Source organism: Heterodontus francisci, chromosome 10 (genome assembly GCF_036365525.1).
Source record: "Heterodontus francisci isolate sHetFra1 chromosome 10, sHetFra1.hap1, whole genome shotgun sequence".
Classification (NCBI taxonomy): Eukaryota; Metazoa; Chordata; class Chondrichthyes; order Heterodontiformes; family Heterodontidae; genus Heterodontus; species Heterodontus francisci.
The window spans coordinates 47092434-47114437 of NC_090380.1; the positions used below are offsets into that span (position 1 = coordinate 47092434).

The 22004-nt window shown below is 49.3% G+C and overlaps 1 protein-coding gene across 6 annotated transcripts in view; it reads left to right on the top strand.

Moving 5' to 3' along the window:
* Positions 1 to 22004, top strand: part of dmd (dystrophin) — a 1950296-nt gene that overhangs the window by 500982 nt on the left and 1427310 nt on the right. The window contains exon 1 of one of the 6 annotated variants that reach the window (XM_068040561.1): positions 16785 to 16860. The exons of the other annotated variants lie outside the window; for them this stretch is intronic. The gene's annotated coding sequence lies outside the window, so the exon portion shown is untranslated. Of the gene's footprint in view, positions 1 to 16784; positions 16861 to 22004 lie in introns of those variants that run through there. 6 annotated transcript variants of the gene reach the window in all.

A 22004-nucleotide genomic window follows, 5' to 3' on the forward strand; every position in this document is an offset into this window, starting at 1 on the left:
TGTCCCCCCCCATTTCTGTCCCCCCCCATTTCTGTCCCCCCCCATTTCTGTCCCCCCCCATTTCTGTCCCCCCCCATTTCTGTCCCCCCCATCTCTTCCCCCCCATCTCTTCCCCCCCATCTCTTCCCCCCCATCTCTTCCCCCCCCATCTCTTTCCCCCCCATCTCTTTCCCCCCCATCTCTTTCCCCCCCATCTCTTTCCCCCCCATCTCTTTCCCCCCCATCTCTTTCCCCCCCATCTCTTTCCCCCCCATCTCTTTCCCCCCCATCTCTTTCCCCCCCATCTCTTTCCCCCCCATCTCTTTCCCCCCCATCTCTTTCCCCCCCATCTCTTTCCCCCCCATCTCTTTCCCCCCCATCTCTTTCCCCCCCATCTCTTTCCCCCCATCTCTTTCCCCCCATCTCTTTCCCCCCATCTCTTTCCCCCCCATCTCTTTCCCCCCCATCTCTTTCCCCCCCCATCTCTTTCCCCCCCATCTCTTTCCCCCCCCCATCTCTTTCCCCCCCCATCTCTTTCCCCCCCCATCTCTTTCCCCCCCCATCTCTTTCCCCCCCCATCTCTTTCCCCCCCCATCTCTTTCCCCCCCCCATCTCTTTCCCCCCCCATCTCTTTCCCCCCCCATCTCTTTCCCCCCCCATCTCTTTCCCCCCCATCTCTTTCCCCCCCATCTCTTTCCCCCCCCATCTCTTCCCCCCCCATCTCTTCCCCCCCCATCTCTTCCCCCCCCCATCTCTTCCCCCCCCCCATCTCTTTCCCCCCCCATCTCTTTCCCCCCCCATCTCTTTCCCCCCCCATCTCTTTCCCCCCCCATCTCTTTCCCCCCCCATCTCTTTCCCCCCCCATCTCTTTCCCCCCCCATCTCTTTCCCCCCCCATCTCTTTCCCCCCCCATCTCTTCCCCCCCCATCTCTTTCCCCCCCCATCTCTTTCCCCCCCCCATCTCTTTCCCCCCCCATCTCTTTCCCCCCCCCATCTCTTTCCCCCCCCATCTCTTTCCCCCCCATCTCTTTCCCCCCCATCTCTTTCCCCCCCATCTCTTTCCCCCCCCATCTCTTTCCCCCCCATCTCTTTCCCCCCCCATCTCTTCCCCCCCCCATCTCTTTCCCGCCCCCATCTCTTTCCCCCCCCCATCTCTTTCCCCCCCCCATCTCTTTCCCCCCCCCATCTCTTTCCCCCCCCCATCTCTTTCCCCCCCCCATCTCTTTCCCCCCCCCATCTCTTTCCCCCCCCCATCTCTTTCCCCCCCCATCTCTTTCCCCCCCCATCTCTTTCCCCCCCATCTCTTTCCCCCCCATCTCTTTCCCCCCCCATCTCTTTCCCCCCCATCTCTTTCCCCCCCCATCTCTTTCCCCCCCCATCTCTTTCCCCCCCCATCTCTTCCCCCCCCATCTCTTCCCCCCCCCATCTCTTTCCCCCCCCATCTCTTCCCCCCCCATCTCTTTCCCCCCCCCATCTCTTTCCCCCCCCCATCTCTTTCCCCCCCCATCTCTTTCCCCCCCCATCTCTTTCCCCCCCCATCTCTTTCCCCCCCCATCTCTTTCCCCCCCATCTCTTTCCCCCCCATCTCTTTCGCCCCCATCTCTTTTCCCCCCCATCTCTTTTCCCCCCCATCTCTTTCCCCCCCCATCTCTTTTCCCCCCCCATCTCTTTTCCCCCCCCATCTCTTTCCCCCCCATCTCTTTCCCCCCCATCTCTTTTCCCCCCATCTCTTTCCCCCCCCCATCTCTTTTCCCCCCCCATCTCTTTCCCCCCCATCTCTTTCCCCCCCATCTCTTTCCCCCCCCATCTCTTTCCCCCCCATCTCTTTCCCCCCCCATCTCTTTCCCCCCCCATCTCTTCCCCCCCCATCTCTTCCCCCCCCCATCTCTTTCCCCCCCCATCTCTTCCCCCCCCATCTCTTTCCCCCCCCCATCTCTTTCCCCCCCCATCTCTTTCCCCCCCCCATCTCTTTCCCCCCCCCATCTCTTTCCCCCCCCATCTCTTTCCCCCCCATCTCTTTCGCCCCCATCTCTTTTCCCCCCCATCTCTTTCCCCCCCCATCTCTTTCCCCCCCCATCTCTTTTCCCCCCCCATCTCTTTTCCCCCCCCATCTCTTTCCCCCCCATCTCTTTTCCCCCCATCTCTTTCCCCCCCCCATCTCTTTTCCCCCCCCATCTCTTTTCCCCCCCATCTCTTTTCCCCCCCCATCTCTTTTCCCCCCCATCTCTTTTCCCCCCCCATCTCTTTTCCCCCCCCATCTCTTTTCCCCCCCCATCTCTTTTCCCCCCCATCTCTTTTCCCCCCCATCTCTTTTCCCCCCCATCTCTTTTCCCCCCCATCTCTTTTCCCCCCCATCTCTTTTCCCCCCCATCTCTTTCCCCCCCCATCTCTTTCCCCCCCCCATCTCTTCCCCCCCCCATCTCTTCCCCCCCCCATCTCTTTTCCCCCCCATCTCTTTTCCCCCCCATCTCTTTTCCCCCCCATCTCTTTTCCCCCCCATCTCTTTTCCCCCCCATCTCTTTTCCCCCCCATCTCTTTTCCCCCCCATCTCTTTTCCCCCCCATCTCTTTTCCCCCCCATCTCTTTTCCCCCCCATCTCTTTTCCCCCCCATCTCTTTTCCCCCCCCCCCATCTCTTTTCCCCCCCATCTCTTTTCCCCCCCCATCTCTTTCCCCCCCCCCATCTCTTCCCCCCCCCCCATCTCTTTCTCCCACCCCCATCTCTTTCCCCCCCCCATCTCTTTCCCCCCCCCCCCATCTCTGTCCCCCCCCACCGTGGTGCCCGCTTGTGTTCCCCCCCGCCCCAGTGTTCCCTTCCTGTCTCCCCCTTCCTGTCCCCCCCCTCTCTCCATGCCCCCCCCCTCTCTCCATGTCCCCCCCCTCTCTCCATGTCCCCCCCCCTCTCTCCATGTCCCCCCCCCTCTCTCCATGTCCCCCCCCCTCTCTCCATGTCCCCCCCCCCTCTCTCCATGTCCCCCCCCTCTCTCCATGTCCCCCCCCTCTCTCCATGTCCCCCCCCTCTCTCCATGTCCCCCCCCTCTCTCCATGTCCCCCCCCTCTCTCCATGTCCCCCTCCTCTCTCCATGTCCCCCTCCTCTCTCCATGTCCCCCCCCTCTCTCCATGTCCCCCCCCCCCTCTCTCCATGTCCCCCCCTCTCTCCATGTCCCCCCCTCTCTCCATGTCTCCCCCCTCTCTCTCCATGTCCCCCCCCCCTCTCTCCATGTACCCCCCCTCTCTCCCTGTCCCCCCCCACTCTCTCTCCCTGTCCCCCCCACTCTCTCTGTCCCCGCCCCACTCTCTCTCCCTGTCTCCACCCCCCTCTCTCTCCCTGTCCCCGCCCCCCCTCTCTCTCCCTGTCCCCGCCCCCCCTCTCTCTCCCTGTCCCCCCCCTCTCTCTCCCTGTCCCCCCCCCCTCTCTCTCCCTGTCCCCCCCCTCTCTCTCCCTGTCCCCCCCCTCTCTCTCCCTGTCCCCCCCCTCTCTCTCCCTGTCCCCCCACTCTCCCTCCCTGTCCCCCCCACTCTCCCTCCCTGTCCCCCCACTCTCCCTCCCTGTCCACCCCCCCATTTGTGTCCACCCCCCCATTTGTGTCCACCCCCCCATTTGTGTCCACCCCCCCATTTCTGTCCACCCCCCCATTTCTGTCCACCCCCCCATTTCTGTCCCCCCCCATTTCTGTCCCCCCCCACCGTAGTGCCCGCTTGTGTTCCCCCCCCCGCCCCGGTGTTCCCTTCCTGTCTCCCCCTTCCTGTCCCCCCCCTCTCTCCATGTCCCCCCCCCCTCTGTCGCCCCCCCCTCTCTGTCGCCCCCCCCTCTCTGTCGCCCCCCCCTCTCTGTCGCCCCCCCTCTCTGTCGCCCCCCCCCTCTCTGTCGCCCCCCCCCTCTCTGTCGCCCCCCCCTCTCTGTCGCCCCCCCCTCTCTGTCGCCCCCCCCTCTCTGTCGCCCCCCCCTCTCTGTCGCCCCCCCCTCTCTGTCGCCCCCCCCCTCTCTGTCGCCCCCCCCTCTCTGTCGCCCCCCCCCTCTCTGTCGCCCCCCCCTCTCTGTCGCCCCCCACTCTCTGTCGCCCCCCCACTCTCTGTCGCCCCCCCACTCTCTGTCGCCCCCCCCTCTCTGTCGCCCCCCCCTCTCTGTCGCCCCCCCTCTCTGTCGCCCCCCCTCTCTGTCGCCCCCCCTCTCTGTCGCCCCCCCCTCTCTGTCGCCCCCCCCTCTCTGTCGCCCCCCCCTCTCTGTCGCCCCCCCCTCTCTGTCGCCCCCCCCTCTCTGTCGCCCCCCCCTCTCTGTCGCCCCCCCTCTCTGTCGCACCCCCCCTCTCTGTCCACCCCCCCTCTCTGTCGCCCCCCCCTCTCTGTCGCCCCCCCCTCTCTGTCGCCCCCCCCTCTCTGTCGCCCCCCCCTCTCTGTCGCCCCCCCCCTCTCTGTCGCCCCCCCCTCTCTGTCGCCCCCCCCTCTCTGTCGCCCCCCCTCTCTGTCGCACCCCCCCTCTCTGTCCACCCCCCCTCTCTGTCGCCCCCCCCTCTCTGTCCACCACCTCTCTGTCCACCACCTCTGTCCCCCACTCTCTTTCCCGACTTCCCCTCCTTCTCTGTCCCGCCTCTCTTTGTCCCCCCTCTCTCTCTAACCCCTTTTCACTCTGATCCCTCTCTCTCTCTCTCTCTCTCTGTGCCCCTCTTTCACTCTGTCCCCCCTTCTCTCTCTCTCTGCCTGCCCTGCACTTTCTCTTTCTCTCACTCCCCCTCTCTCTCTGACAGTTGCACAGAGCCGGAATGCTCAGCACAGCAGCTTTGTGGTTGATCAGATTTTTTTTTAAATCGTGCTGTGTTCACAGCAGACAGCTGTTGACGTCAGGAACAGTGGATTCCCAACTTTGGACAGATTCAGGCTTTTCCGGCGGGCTTTTAAAAAAAAAACCACCAGAAAACCCCGAACCTGTCCGAAGTTGGGAAACTGCTGTTCCCGATGTCAGCACCTATCAGCTGTGAAATGCAGCACGAATATTTTCTAAAGCCCGTCCTAAAGAAGAAGATAGGGGAAACTGTTTCAACTCTGAAATACATCCGCGGGCCGGATCCTGTCCCATGGCCCGTATGTTGGACAACCCTGGGTGAGATCTACTTGCTCTACAATTAGAGTCTAATAAAACTCTGCATGTACCAGTTGTCGGCACTAACTAACATTGAAGTGAATGATTAATCATGTATGCTTTGAAGACTGTTGTGAGCTTTTGTGTGCTATGCTGGATTAAAGTATTTTATTAATTCCTGTAATCCCATTCGTTTTGTAAAATTGCAAGCAGCAAGGGGTATAATCAGTTCACACAATGCATTGCACTTTGTTGATTTCTGCCACTATGCCACAAACTTGATCCTGGCTGACTAACAGCAGTATTCTGCATTGTTTTAAAAAAAGCATTGTGCAGAACATTATCAATATCTTGAGTTATTTTATTCATGAGTATAAGATTGGTTCACCCATTTTTTTCTCTTAGAAGACGACTTTAAGCACTTCAAGCCATTTCAGTGATCTTTTTCACATTGTTACATTGTTGCACAAACATATGGACAAGAGACTTTTAATGTGCTTTCTGTACTATAAGATCCAGGGAGAAATTTAATTTTCTTTTGGGACTTTAACTTTCTGATCCCTCCAGTGTGTGAATTTAGGTTTTTAGCACAAAATATGAGAAAAATATATTCCTTAAAACTGTAATGAAGAGGAATTGGGTTGCATGGTGTGTCTACTTTAACTTTTTAGACTTAGTTTGAATTCAATTCTGGTTCATGAGATGAAAATCTCAATTGCTGACTGCAGAGACACATATGAGTTCTTTTGGGCCTCCTTATCTCGAGAGACAATGGATACGCGCCTGGAGGTGGTCAGTGGTTTGTGAAGCAGCGCCTGGAGTGGCTATAAAGGCCAATTCTGGAGTGACAGGCTCTTCCACAGGTGCTGCAGAGAAATTTGTTTGTTGGGGCTGTTGCACAGTTGGCTCTCCCCTTGCGCCTCTGTCTTTTTTCCTGCCAACTACTAAGTCTCTTCGACTCGCCGCAATTTAGCCCTGTCTTTATGGCTGCCCGCCAGCTCTGGCGAATGCTGGCAACTGACTCCCACGACTTGTGATCAATGTCACACGATTTCATGTCGCGTTTGCAGACGTCTTTATAACGGAGACATGGACGGCCGGTGGGTCTGATACCAGTGGCGAGCTCGCTGTACAATGTGTCTTTGGGGATCCTGCCATCTTCCATGCGGCTCACATGGCCAAGCCATCTCAAGCGCCGCTGACTCAGTAGTGTGTATAAGCTGGGGATGTTGGCCGCTTCAAGGACTTCTGTGTTGGAGATATAGTCCTGCCACCTGATGCCAAGTATTCTCCGAAGGCAGCGAAGATGGAATGAATTGAGACGTCGCTCTTGGCTGGCATACGTTGTCCAGGCCTCGCTGCCGTAGAGCAAGGTACTGAGGACACAGGCCTGATACACTCGGACTTTTGTGTTCCGTGTCAGTGCGCCATTTTCCCACACTCTCTTGGCCAGTCTGAACATAGCAGTGGAAGCCTTACCCATGCGCTTGTTGATTTCTGCATCTAGAGACAGGTTACTGGTGATAGTTGAGCCTAGGTAGGTGAACTCTTGAACCACTTCCAGAGCGTGGTCGCCAATATTGATGGATGGAGCATTTCTGACATCCTGCCCCATGATGTTCGTTTTCTTGAGGCTGATGGTTAGGCCAAATTCATTGCAGGCAGACGCAAACCTGTCGATGAGACTCTGCAGGCATTCTTCAGTGTGAGATGTTAAAGCAGCATCGTCAGCAAAGAGGAGTTCTCTGATGAGGACTTTCCGTACTTTGGACTTCGCTCTCAGACGGGCAAGGTTGAACAACCTGCCCCCTGATCTTGTGTGGAGGAAAATTCCTTCTTCAGAGGATTTGAATGCATGTGAAAGCAGCAGGGAGAAGAAAATCCCAAAAAGTGTGGGTGCGAGAACACAGCCCTGTTTCACACAACTCATATGAGTTAGGCAATCATAAACTAGCAACCTACTAACTGGAAGTTCATAACTGAAAATTAATCATTATTCAGCATTAATTGGTGCTAAGTTATCAATGTTAATATAATTCGGATGATTGTTATGAAAATGGAAATCTCTCAATGCCCCACATATGCAAAGACACACATTACACGTTTTTTGTTCTAATGTGTGTTCTGAGGTGAAGTTTGCTCTGGTATTAACTAGAGAAGACTAAAAGGCATTATGCAGTTGCTGCAGTGAGTTCCACTCTATGAGGCTGATAGAAAAACCAATACTCCTGTAGTAGATTCAGTTTTTTCAAACTCAACATTTAAAATTATGGCAAAGAAGACATTATCGATCTGTGCTTCACCTTTGAACATTGCTGAGTAAATTCCCAACTTTGGTTTTCATATTTCATTTCCAATCTCAAACATATCAGTAACAAACTAAGAGCCTAGTTTTATGTTCAAGATGTGTAGACGTGCTCACTACCATGATGGTGCCTGTGTTAAAGTGGTTGCACTGTAAAGGTATTCATTTCGATATAAGGGGTGTGGAGAAAAAACTTAGTCACATCTGACTGAAGTTGCCAGTTGAATAGGGACTTGACGGGTATAACATGATTCTAGCATCTGATAACCAAATCCCTTTGATGTGAGATCAAATTCTAATTTTATTAAATGGGTGTTAGAGATTTTACATGTTTTGGGGATCTCATTCTGAAGCTTCCTCGGTTTAGAATTGGGCCAACCAATGGTAATTGATTAAAATTGGATTTTTACTGCATTTGGTTTTGGGGGTCTTGGACTCGCATTCCACGATTCACTTTTACTTATGAAAACTACAAATTCATAGCCTTGCTTCTAATCTCATTAACCTGGCTTGAATGGTGGTAAGTAGCCTATTGTAATGATGGCTGAGCATTTCCTTACACACTGAGATGCATTCCTGCTTCTATTGAATATTCATCAAATTCACATTGCAGTATAAGACATTTGATTCTTTTGGGATATTCCTACCTGTCTTACTTGGGTCTTTCAGTAAATGGTGCTGATGAATGTTCTGATGTTCAGGTTTTATGTCACATTTTTGCTGTTCAGAAAAGGAATAAATTACTCCTACCTGATACTGGCAGCTTTAATTAAAGTGATATATCTTCCTTGAATTTCACTGACGACTGTTATGACTGCATCTGAAAGAGCACAATTCCTTTTATGTTGCTTTTTTATTTGGGATGATGTTAGTAGGCTGCAAGTAATACCTTTTTTCTTTGAAACCAAGGAGGAGTGGATGACCTTCTCTTTGGATCATCTTAACCATTACAATCCAATTACCAGGTTTGAGATAGAGATGGGGAATTCAATATGCAGAAAGCATCTCTAAAGCCAATCTAGCTATGATTTATTTGCAAGTTATCCAGTCTGAAATATTATACTTGCAGTCGCTCATGTTTTTTCAAGTAAAGTCCTTTATAGATGCTCTCCGTAGCTCATGGCAGGTCAGAGGACATGGTAGAAATTGTGAAAGGTGTACTAAGAAATAGTGGAATAAATACTGTATTGTTTCTTAATTGAAACCTGTAGATAAGTGAATAGTAGTCAAGTGTCCTTCAATCTTAAGAACATTTTTTAAAAGGTGGAGTTGGTCATTTGGCCCATTGAGCCTGCTCTGACATTCAATAAGATCATGGATGATCTAATTGTGGCCTCAACTCCACTTTCCTGCCTGCTCCCCTTGACTCCCTACAGTTCAGAAACTCAACTTTGAATATATTCAATGACCCAGCCTCCACAGCTCTCTGGGGTAGAGAATTCCAAAGATTCACATCCTCTGAGAGAAGAAATTCCTCCTCGTCTCCATCTTAAATGGCCGACCCCTTATTTTGAAGCTATTTCTCCTAGTTCTAGATTCCCGAATGAGGGGAAACATCCTCTCCGAATCGACCCAGTCAAGCCCCCTCAGAATCTTATGTTTCAGTCAGATTATCTATCATTCTTTGAGACTCTAATGAGTATCGGCCCAACCTTTCCTAATAAGACAACACCTTCTTCCCAGGAGTCAACTTAGTGAACCTTCTCTGAACCGCCTCTAATGCAAGTGCATCCCTCTTTAAATAAGGAGACCAAAACTCTATGCAGTACTCTTGGTGTGGTCTCACTAACGCATGTACAGTTGTAGCAAGAGTTCCCTACTTTTATGCTCCATCCACCTTGCAATAAAGACAAACATTCCATTTGCCTTCCTAATTAGTTGCTGTACGTGCATGCTAATGTTTTGTGTTTCATGTTCAATGACACCCAGATTAGAGGCTTGCTCAAGTCAGGAAAAAAGAACCCGACCCGAACCCAACCGAACCACAGCAGACACGAGCCCGACCCGGTCCGAGTCCCTCCGGTTTTGCCATGAGCCCGACCTGAACCGACCCGATCCCGACCCGACCTGACCCGACCATCCCTTCACCTGCCTTCTGACTGGGAAGCTCCACGAAGCTGCAGCCCATGTTCGATGACGTCATAGTGACGTCACTCGCCCACTGTGCAGACTCGGTTCCGTCCCAGACTCCCAGCTCAGGTAAGTTTTTTAAATTTCAATACTTACCAGCAGAGCACTTACCGTGTGTGTCGGGCCCGACCCAACCCAACTCGACCTGGACTCGGCCGGACCCGAGCCTGAAAGCCAGACCCTGAAGATGGGCCCAACCCGACCCGAACCCAACACATGTTGGGTCCCGTCAGGTGCAGGTCGGATAGCAGGCGTCTAACCCAGATCTCTCTGCATTCCAGCATTCTGCAGTCTCTCTTCATTTAAATAATATTTTACTTTTCTATTCTTCCTATCAAAGTGGATAACCTCACATCTTCCCACAAATCTACTCCATCTTCCAAATTTTTGCCCACTCACTTAACCTATCTATATCCCTTTGCAGAAATTTTGGGCTGAATTTTACCGCAGGCTTTACGACCCCGACATCAAGCCTAATGGGGGTCTTGAGCTCACACATGCTGGCAGCAGGACCAGTTCAGCAATGTTTACTGGAGGCGGTCTGTTAATTGGCTGTCTCCAGGCCCACCAACCAATTAAGGACAGTGAGTGGGCACCTAATGCTGCCAGCTCTGAAGCCTCAGCAGTGCCACAAGGAGAGGTGGGTACTGCTGAGGCAGCTTGGAGGCTTCAGGGCATCTGCAGGTAAGTGAATAAAAAGTAAAAAATGCAGGGGCCAAGAATTTGAGGGGAAACTTCTCTGATGGGATCGCTGGGGCCAGCGGGCTGCCTTCCTTGCCCGCAGTACTCTCTTTGGGTCATGGAGCCTCTGGCTCCAATGGCCCACTGGGCTGCCAGAGGGAGGCCGCCTCCCCGAAGCTGGTGGCCTCCCCATGTGTCAGGGGGCTGCCCTGATGTTGGCAAAATGCTGAAGGCCCAGCTTAATAGCCCCTAATTGACGCCTCAATCGTGCAAATCAGCTGCCTGCCTCCATGGAGCAGGCAGTCGAACCTTAAACCCGGCCTGCCTCTTGCCCACCACAGGGAAACTTTCCCGGCAGTGGGACAGCGTCAGGGAGCTGTTCTGATACAGCTCTCCCCTACTTTACCGCACTGCGCCGCCCGCGCCCCCACCTCCTGGCAGCCCACCTCCGTTCCCACTGCCTTGGCCATGAGCAGTTATTTCTGTAACTATATATAGATGTTTCTGTAGAAATTCTTGTACAAGGGTTTCAACACAACTAAGATTCCAATGAGTACCAACTGGTGTGTCAGACCAGAGCAGAATAAAATTGCTATAGGTTAAAGGTTGCACACAAAGCAAGAAATGAAAAGTAGGAACTTGCTGGGCCATTTGACTGAATCTCTTTTCTTTCGATTTATACAGGCCTGAAACAAGTAGTGGGAATCATTTCGCCAAATAGACACTATAAATTGGTTTCTTGTAGCTTCTTTGAGGTAGAGTTGTGTGTGTAGTTTGTGATTATGTGGCACAGTCCTTGGATGTTATTGGGGACAATGTTCATGTCGAGTTCATTTGCACTTTGTTTTCTGACAAAGCCATTTAATTAGTTTTGAACCAATCTAATTCTAGGCTGGCAAACAATATTAGGCATAAAGCAGTGTGTAAGTAAGAAAATTATTAAGTGGAAAGAGTGAAGCATTGGAGGTACTCCTAGAAATATGAATTAGAGCTAATGAACAATTTATTTGTGTAATTGGACGTTCTTGAAATAAGTAATTTATTATCCGGCTGCAGTAAATTACCATGGAAAGGAAACACTTCTTATTAAATGTGCATTCAGCTTCTTGACAAGTGATATGTGGATTTGTTGAAGTTCCATCTCATTCTGATTTCCAGCGAATGTGTACGTAAGTTCTCCACATAATATATGGGAGACCAAAAATAAATGTACTTTAGGCACTTTTATATTACAAAGCCATGCAGCTGATGGGAAATAGAAACATGGGTCTATATGTGTACTTTAGATAAAGGTTAGCTGGATTCACTGAGATGAAGAGTACATTTTCACTGGCGTAATTGGATATCTACATTCCACAGTGGAGTCCAGCAGGACAGACACACCACCAAAGGGACGATGAATTTGATGACATTGCACCCATTTTTCAGGCACAAATGGGCACTTAAGCATCCAAAGTGGCATGTTCATTATGGGCAGAGATGCATTGCTCACCACATTGTTAAAGGCAGACAAAGAGGCGTCCAGGGCTCAGATCTGCATATGCAAATAAGGGACTTAAGGTCTGTTTCAGTCTCCATTGTAAAATTGGGCTGCCCTGAACAGGTACTGGTCCATCTGCTTTCAGTCCTGAATTGACTGACACTGAAACTGGTATTTTCTGTCTCCTTCCTTGTTTCCTTGATTTGTATTTAGTATAGGAAACAGAATTTGTTTTCATGAATCTCATGATGGATTCTGTGTAATTACAAGGTACGGTTTCATGATTTACAGGGTACCGTAGTGTAGTGGTTATGTTACTTGACTAGTCATCCAGAGGCCCAAATTAATAATCCAAAGAACGCGAGTTCAAATCCCACCATGCTAGTTTGAGAATTTGAATACCGGTTTAAAAATCTTGAACTAAAAAGCTGGCATCAGTAAAAGTGATCACAAAGCTGTCGGATTGTCATAAAATTGTCATCATGTCCTTTAGGAAAAGAAACCTTCCTTCCTTATCCAATCTGGGTTGTATGTGACTCTAGTCCCACATCAAAGGGATATGTTTGCATTCACATATTTGCCTTCAGAGGGACCTAGGTGACCTTGTACACGAATCACAGTAAGTTAGCATGCAAGTACAGCAAGCAATTAGGAAGATAAATACTATGTTAGCTTTTGTTACAAAAGAATTGGAGTATAAGAGTAAAAAAGTCTTACTACAATGTTACAAGGCATTGGTGAGGCCACACCTGAATTACTGTACACAATTTTGGTATCCTTATCTAAGGAAGGACATAGTTTTGAGGTTGGTTCCTGGGTTGAGGGAATTGTCCTATGAACAGAAATTGAGCAGACTAGGCTTATATTCCCTGGAGTTTAGAAGATTAAGAGATGATCTAATTGAAACTTATAAAATTCTTAAGGGGCTTGACAGGGCAGATACTGAGAAAATGTTTCTTCTGGCTGGGGAATCAAATACACAGAGTCACAATCTCAGAATAGGAGGTTGACCATTTAAGATTGAGATGAGACATTTCTTCACTCAGAGGGTTGTGAATCTTTGGAATTCTCTATCACAGAGAGCTGTAGTTGCTCAGTCGTTGAGTATATTCAAGACAGAGGACAACAGGTTTTTGGGTACTCAGAGAATTAAGGGATATGGGGATAATGCTGGAAGGTGGAGTTGAGGTAGAAGATCAGTTATGATTTTGTTGAATGACAGAGCAGGCTCAAAGGGCCAAATGGCCTACTCCAGCTCCTATACTTATGCTGTTATGATTCATAACTGCTTTCTGAAGCTACCTAGCAAACCGCTCCATTATATGAAACCACTAGAATGAAAACTAAAAAAAAAAATCAACCCTGATGGATCACTTGGCTGTGAAACTTTCTACCAAGCAGAATTGTGAGAGCACCTTCACCAGACTAACTGCAGCTGTTCCATCTCGAGGGCAGCTAGGAATGGACAATAAATACCAGCCTTGCCAGTGATGCTGACCTCCTGAGAATTTTTTTTTTAAACCAATTGCAAAGACGTTAATTGGGGTGCAATAGCACCAATGTGTTGAGAGAGTTGGTTAACTTTGAAATTTAAAAAATGAACATTTCATCCAGATTTTCTTTTCTAGCAAATAATATTTGCAACATCTGGAAAACAAAACAAAATGGATTGGCACCGCAGCCTCACAGCTCCAGCGATTCGGGTTCAATTCTGGGTACTGCCTGTGTGGAGTTTGCAAGTTCTCCCTGTGTCTGCGTGGGTTTTCTCCGGGTGCTCCGGTTTCCTCCCACATGCCAAAGACTTACTGGTTGATAGGTTAATTGGCCATTATAAATTGCCCCTAGTATAGGTAGGTGGTAGGGAAATATAGGGACAGGTGGGGATGTGGTAGGAATATGGAATTGGTGTAGGATTAGTATAAATGGGTGGTTGATGTTCGGCACAGACTCGGTGGGCCGAAGGGCCTGTTTCAGTGCTGTATCTCTAATCAAAAAAAGTACTGCCCCAGGTCTCTTCTTTAATGTAAGTACTTGATTCCTGCTGAAATAATATTTTAAACAAGATCGTTAAATGTGACAATCAGGAAGTGACAGGGACTAGGAAAGTAATTTGAGAACTGCTTGTGTTCTGGAATAGGACTTTTATGTTTCACATAATTTAATTCAAATTTCAGAATGATTTAGCATCCATTCTTCAAGTTTCCCATTGCCATACAACCCTGCATAGTCAAGAGGTCAGGCAGGCAGCATGCTTACAGACATGTGCTTCCGCTGCTATGAACAGTCTGGGAGGAGGTTCACCAGAATAGTCTTCTCTGCAGGAAAGTGTCTGACCTCCTTTTCTTTCCATTTTGTTTTGTTTTCCAGATGTTGCAAAGCAACATTAGACTCCAAGCACATGAAGCATGAATTCTTGGACCACAAAATTCAGCTCCATAATGTTGGAGTTGGTGCCGCAGAAGCCGCAAGTCCTCTGAGTAGTGCGCTCAGGGCTTCTGGCCACTTCCAGCACAGCCGGCACAGCTGCCATGCTGGAAAGTGTGCTAGCACTGGCATGCCGTGCGTGCACCGGAAGCTTCCCAACTGGCCAAATCGTGACATCCAACAGCTGTTCCGGTTGACTTGCTGAACAAATTCCAATCTTAGACCGTGCAGGTCCACTCAACCCATTCACTTGTCACTCACCAAAGTACATGCGTTCAGTTGCATGAGGGACTCATTCACTAGCATTATAAAGGGCCAGCCATCTAACTTGCAGGTAAAGTGATTCTGACTAACATTTGCTGTTGCAAAATTTATGGAAGTGCTGCGGAGTGTTTTCAGAGCTGTTGCTGTGGGTTCCTGGATTTGGCAGAGGGCGTTGCAGTATCTTTACAGGGAGGGCAGAGGACCTGGTGACCTGTCCACACAAAGGCTGTAACAGGCATGAGGCTGCAGTTGCAATGCCTCTGGATCTGCAACACAACAGGGAGATGGAGCAGAGGCTGCAGAAATGGGAAGCTCTGTGAGGAGGAGGCGGAGACTTGGAAGAGGTTTCTGGACATCTTTGCTCTAGATGGCCTAGAAAGCCGGGCTTTGAACAACATCATCTCGGCATGGGCGGCAGCAGCATGGTGGGAGCATGGATGCTGATATTCTGAGCACAGCAGATTCCTGCTCCATGGAGCCACTGCCACTCCCCCGGGGTGACACTTCAGCAATCCCTGCAACTGTTGGAGGACAGATTGGTGGACTGTTGTGAGACCCTGCAAGCCCATTTGAAAATTGGTATCCACAGCTATGATGGCAGAAGTCTGAGCTTGCATGGTAGCAAGCTGAGCTTACATGACTTCAGTCTGAGCTTCCACTGCAGCACCCAGCCATTGGGCGGCTTCTGCTTGTACTGCAATGGAATGTGTGACATTGGCCATCAGACTCTGCATCATGGTTGGTCCGCAAATGTGCTGACGGAGTTGGCAATCACTTTCCTGTAGATAGTATGGACTTCAAGCTCTACGCAAGGCCCTGTGAAAAGTTGGAGCCACACTCTTCCATGCTCCTTGACATTGACCGTAAGCTTTCCAGCAGGCCTGCCAATGAACCAAGCATTTCTGTGAACATAGCCATCAGAGTTCTCCTGTTCGGTATCCCATCAAAGTCCTGACCTGAGACCTCTGCAGCAGAACTCGTGTGCAACCTCGCCTGCTGGCAAGTTGGCACCTGTGGTACCCTTGTCCCCTGCCCTGTCTGCTTACCCCAGTGTCTTAGCACAACATGCAGATCCCACCGGTAAGCTGTTCTCTAAAGCAGGGATTTTCAACCAAGGTTCCGTGGCCCCTTAGGGATCTGCAAGAAGGTTTCCCAGGGTCCGCCAAATCAGGCTCTGAACTCCGGTGCAAGATGCATCAGATCGCAGCCATATGAATTGGGCGGAAACATACAATGGTAAATTATTAGTAAGGTGATTCCAGGCCCCCACGTATGGAACACTGCACTCTTTATCAGGAAGGCACTTGGTTAACCATTTCCTACTTGAGAATTAGGGGGGGAATTTTATGCTGTCCATCGCGATGGGTTTGGAGGCTGGGGGAGCATAAAATCGGGTGGGATGGTGGCAGGCGGGGGTTTGCCGCCATCTTCCTGTCTCTGCTAAAATTTAGTCCGGGACGGAATAGCCTGAAAACTGCCTTCCCACCCGGCTGCCAATTGAGGCCCTCAACTGGGCAATTATCCTCCAATTAAGGGCCTCATCCCGTCGCAGTCGCAATTAGCCATGCAGCGGGCAGCCCTATCGTCGCGCGGAAAACCGTGCAGGCGACTTCCAGGCTGCGGGGATGGGGTGGGGGAGAGGGAGGGCCCTTGTTTAAAGCCACACAGTGCCTCAACGAGGGACCAAGCATCAGAAGAGGGGTGGGGGGGGGGGCCCGCTGAGATCCAGCCCGCCTTGCTGCCGACCCCCTGCACCCCCTCTCAGCAATCCCCATCCTGCCCGGACCTAGCTAAGGCCTGGTTCCAGCAACGCTCCTCGGCCTCCAGTAGGTGCTTCTCCAGCAGCAGCCACAACCTCTGCGGTGGGGCTGCAGCTGCTGTCCTCTAATTGGCCGGCAGCTCTCCAAGGCTGGACTTCTGGCAATGGGGTCCTTGATCCTGTGGAAGACTCGCTGCTGTCCACTTAAGTGCCTGATTGGCACTAGATTTGGGAGGCCTTCCCGAGAAGAGGCGATATGGGGATCTTGGTGTCAAGACCCTCACTGCCAGGATAAAATTCCCTCCTTAGTGTCTGAAAATTACTTTCAGATTTTGGTTAACCATTCCCCCCCACACCCACCCCCACCCCCCACACACACATTTCCTAAATTTTGCTTATTTTGGTTTATCATTTCCCTGCTCTCCGGTTGACCATTTCAGACTTAGTCTCCACAGGTAGTTTTCCATGATCAGTTAATGATTTCTCATCATTCACTAATTTTTGCTAGCTTTGAATTACTGTTCCCCGCTTTTCAGTTAACTATTTCCCCTTTTGGACCTATTCTCTCAACATTATTTTTGTCATCTTGGTTAATCATTTCCATGCCTTTTGATTACCCATTTCCCTTTTCGGACTTGGTCTCTGCATGCATTTTTTGATGTCTCAGTTAATCATTTCCCACTTTTTACTCATTTATGCCGAAGATACCTCCATATCTTCACAGAATTGTTACTCAGCACCAGCAACAAGTTTCACATTAAGTAAGTAAAACAAAAATAATAATAGATATATATGTTTAATTTTATACCTAATTTTTATTGTATTAGAGGGGGTCTGTGGAGTTTTTATAACATGGGAGCAGTCCCTAGAAGCAAAAAGGTTGAGAGCCCCTGCTCTAAAGTATGCACAGTGTCGGCGTCTGAGCTGGTGGCTGCCAGTGTGAGAGTGAATGACAGTGTTTCTTCACCATCACGGTCTTCTTGCTATCCCACCGCTACCTGGTCAGGTTTCATTTCTTGGATATCTGAAAGGAGAAAGGCACAAGGATAGGGTTGTGATGCAGGGAGTGGGGGAAAGTAAAAGGTGCATGCTTACACCATCTGCTGCTTGTAAATCAGAAAGACATTGTGGAAAATGGGATGTGAGAAGGAGGATTAGGTCCCAGCGCTGGCCATAGTCTCAGTCCTGGTTTGTTCAATGATGGTGACCACCGGCTCCTCCATCAGGGTGAGGACATGCAGCCGTGCCCATCCCCTGCTGGTTAGGTGCTGCTGCCTCCGGTTATGCACCACCTTGTCCTGCAAGAGAGAGGGAAGTGTGTTAGTGAGTGGGGTGCAATGTGTTTGTCTGATGTGACTGTCATGGTTGATTAGCTGACAATGTGTGCAGGCTGTGAGATGTGGGTGTGAGGCTTACAGAGGTGCTGGGGGTGTGAGGATGAGGTGAAGCTGTGAATGTTAGATAAGAGCCCTGCTTGATGGAGATTGTTGGTTGGTGAGTGATGGGGGTGTGGTATGTTGAGCAGTGTGTGAGGCTAGTGATGCAGTTGGTAAGATTTGGCATTTGAAGATGAATTCGCTGACTTTAACCATTTGTGTGAGGTCACTGAAATTCTTGCAGCACTGCATCCAGGTCCTCGGGGCTAGACACCTGGCATTGACCACTACAGCTATCTGCTTCTACTGTATTTGCAAAGTTTTTCTGGAGGACCCTGTGGCCCCCTCTGGATAGAGGACCTGTCTCCTCCAGTCCACCTCCTCTACCAAAGCATATTGCACAGTGTCAGAGAACCTTGGAGCGCACTTTGCCCTGTTGTGTCATAATTCAGTGTTCTTCTTGCTCGCACTCTCTTCTGCAACTAGTTCCAGCACCTGCTGCAGCCAGAATGCACCTCCCATTTATAAAGTTCAAACTGGCTTTAAGTAGTGCAGGTTAGCTTTAAGTGGTGCTAGTGTTGGGCAAACTTGGGCCCCCTGCTGAGGTGTGCCATCACTGAGCAGTGCGTTTAGTGCTAGTTGCATGTCGCTATCATGCAAATCAGCAGGCAGCACAAAATGTGCATGCTGCTTGCGTCGGAAGCAATGATCACAGGTTAGTCACGCATTGTGATACACACCCATTTTCAGGCCTCGTCAAATTTCAAAGCCTTTAGCTCATAAATCACATGAATATTCATTGTTCTTTATGATCTAAAGTTCCTGTGGAAACCAATAAAGTGCTGCACCAAAACTATTGTACTTTATTAGCAAACTGTTAAAAAGATGTATTGTTATTTACATGTAAGGATTATTCTTTGATTTCTGTAAATACATTGCTCGATTATTTTAATTTCACTGCAGTTTAGGAAATGTGCAGAGTTATGGAACTGAATTTTCACTTCATGGGCTGAATTTTACCGGCCCCTTGATGCCGTGGGTCAGTGCAGGGGTCAGTAAAATGCTGCGGGGAAAGGCCCGCCTCGACCCGCAACGTCGAGAAGGGCCCGCTACATATTACCACCGGCGGCGGGACCTCGGTGCGAGCCCCCCCATCACACGACGGCGGCACCACAATCAACATGTGGTAATGATTACTTACCTTTGCTGATTACGCAGCCCCCCGCCTCGTCACCGACACTGCCGGATTTTTCGTTGAACGGGCGGCAGTCACATGCCGTCACATTCACAATCTGAAAAGCTGGCGGGTCCTCGCTCTGCGTTACAAAAGGGAGCAGGGAGGGCAGATACACAGGGGTCTAACTCTGCATTCTGGAAGGGAGGAGGGAGGGGGGTTATGCAGGGGTCTAACTCTGCATTCTCAAAGGGAGGAGTGGGATACACAGGGGTCTAACTCTGCATCTTAAAGGGAGGATGGAAGGGGGGATATGCAGGGGTCTAACTCTGCATTCTGGAAGGGAGGGGTCTGGGATTACTGGAGGGAAAGCTCTGCTGGCATGAAGGGAGATTCCATGTACCATACCTCCATTAACAGTGTACGCTCTGTGTTTGTGAGAGGGCAATGGCACACTAGGTACCCTGTGTCTGGGGAGGGTGTCAGAAAGGGCAGGAGCATTAAGGTTTTATGGATGATGGGGGGCAATCAATTCAGCTAATAGGATCTTGATATGGTCATGCTGTGCCACCCTGAGTGTTGGCCAAGTTGGGCAATGCCATGGCACGTCACATAGTTGATCCAGGAAAACATAAGAACATAAGAACTAGGAGCAGGAGTAGGCAATTCAGCCCCTCAAGCCTGCTCCGCCATTCAATACGATCATTTCTGATCTCATCTCGGCCTCAACTCCACTCTCCTGCCCGTTCTCCAAATCCATCAACTAATTACTAATTAAAAATCTGTCTATCTCATCCTTAAATTTACTCAATGTCCCGGCATCCACTGCACTCTGGGGTAGTGAATTCCACAGACTCAGGACCCTTTGAGAGAAGTAATTTCTCTTCATCTCTGTTTTAAATCTGCTACCCCTTATCCTAAAACTATGACCTCTTGTTCTAGATTGCCCCACAAGAGGAAACATCCTCTCTATGTCTACTTTGTCAATCCCCTTAATTATCTTATATACCTCAATTAGATCACCTCTCATTCTTCTAAACTCCAGAGAGTAAAGGCCTAAACTGCTCAATCTCTCTTCATAAGACAAACACTTCATCTCTGGAATCAATCTAGTGAACCTCCTCTGAACTGCCTCCATTGCAACTACATCCCACCTCAAGTAAGGGGACCAAAACTGTATGCAATACTCCAGGTGTGGTCTCACCAATGCCTTGTACAGTTGCAGCAACACTTCCCTACCTTTATACATGGGAAGGTAGATGGCACCCAGGCTCTGCACGCAGGGCTAGCAGTGAGGTAGGGACATACGGAAGTGGCTTATCAGACAAAGGCTGTCTGCTCCATAGGGACCGACGTGAGCTCTGCAAGCCACGCATCACCCTCGCTCACCTGCTGTGCACCAGTCCACATCTGCAGCATCCCTGTGTAAAACCATTAGAGGCAGCAGCTGACTGAGCCAATGTCCATGTCACTGAGTCCGTGGAGACGTTCATGAGTAATGGTGGCATGGCAATGCTGTTATTGCATTTGTTGACTCTCCTGAAGGGCCAACGGTGCAAAGGGATGTGACATTGGTGCTACATGATGGCACACATCATTCACACAGAGAAAAGGACACACATGGTGGTGAGGAACATTTAGTGAAAGACGTATTTACATTACTGTGACACCGTGCATTCCCATTTGTGTCTACTTGCACTACTTGCACCATTTGATGGCTGTTTTATCTGTTCTCATCAGGTATACTTCTACTAAAGATGCACTGGGTCCCCTTGAGGGCCACAGTTGTAGGATATCCTGACAAACAGATTTTAAGCTTAAACAAAAACAGAAGGTGCTGGAAATACTCAGCAGGTCTGGCAGAAAAACAGAGCTAACATTTCAGGTCGAAGATCTTTCATCAGAACTTCTGATGAAAGGTCTGCAGCCTAAAACAGTAATTCTGTGTCTCTCTCCACAGATGCTGCCAGGCCTGCTCAGTATTTCCAGCATTTTCTGTTTTTATTTCAGATGTCCAGCTTCCGCAGTATTTTGCTTTTATTTTAGGATTTTAGGCTTCACCCTTTCTGATGCCACTAACCTACAAATTCCATTGGAACTCTGGCATTAGGATGGGACCCAAATATGCTCAGGCCTCACCTGACTTCTGGTTCTTCCTGTGCACACCTGCATAAATTATGGTGTGACTGTGCCAGAGGGCTGAGGGTTTTCTGGCCCTGTGATGTTCGATACTACATGGCATATTATACTTGCATCTGGTATAATACTTTGTGCTGTATATCCAAGTGACACATAAATACATAACCATTTGGTGGTTATCCATCATGCTCAGCATTGTGATGACTGCATATGTATCAGGAGCAGCTGAATGATGTGTATATATATTGAAGAATTCTTTTTTATTAAGACACCATGTAGTTTTACCCGGTGGTCACACCCACTCTTACATTGGAGTTCTTTTTTACTCCCTGCTAAAGTATTCACAGATCTATGAAGAGTTGTAAGTGCAGTGAAATTTAATGATGCATTGTTCACCCCATCCTGAACGCTCAGTGTCTTGATGATGAATACTGTTGGGGAGCAGGGGGAAACAAAGACTGTGGGAGACAAATTTGTGGGGTGCAGCATGAGTGGTTGGGCTGTGCGGGGGAGAGAGACAACAGGTGTATAACGAAAAGCAGAAATCATGGAAGGTTGAAGAAGCTAGTTTACAAAGAAAATACAATTTTAGAATACGCTTGTGGGAAGGGAAATGATGAGTAACAAAGAACTAATTTTTCCTTGTGTGCATCTTTCAAGTCCTCAGACCATCTCAAAATAATTAACAGCCAATGAAATACTTTTGAAGTATGGTCACAGTGGTAATGTAGAGAAATACAAGAGTCAATGTGTACACAGCAAGGTCTCACAAACTGCAATGAGCCAAATCAGCCATATAATCTGTTTCAGTGATGTTAGTTGTGGAATACATATTGACACCTGCTTTTCTTTGAATAACATCAAGGAATCTTTTACATCCACCTGAGAGGGCAGACAGGACCTCAGTTTGATGTCTTATTTGAAATGCAACACTCCAGCAGAGATAACCAGATAACAAGCAGAATCTGTCTCTGACTTTATTTTCTTGACTTCTGATAGTAGCCAATTGGGGCTCCAGTTAACTGTAACAAATTCCCAAAATCTTGACATTAGGCACAACTTTTTTAAAATTAATTTGTGACATTAGCTATTTGTAATATGTAAAGAAATTATCAAAACTTTAGAACTGTAACTATATTCACAAGTTTATTTTGTGTTGCAGCATTTTGAATCCAGTTACATTGTTCTCACAACAGATGCTGTTTTTTATATTCCT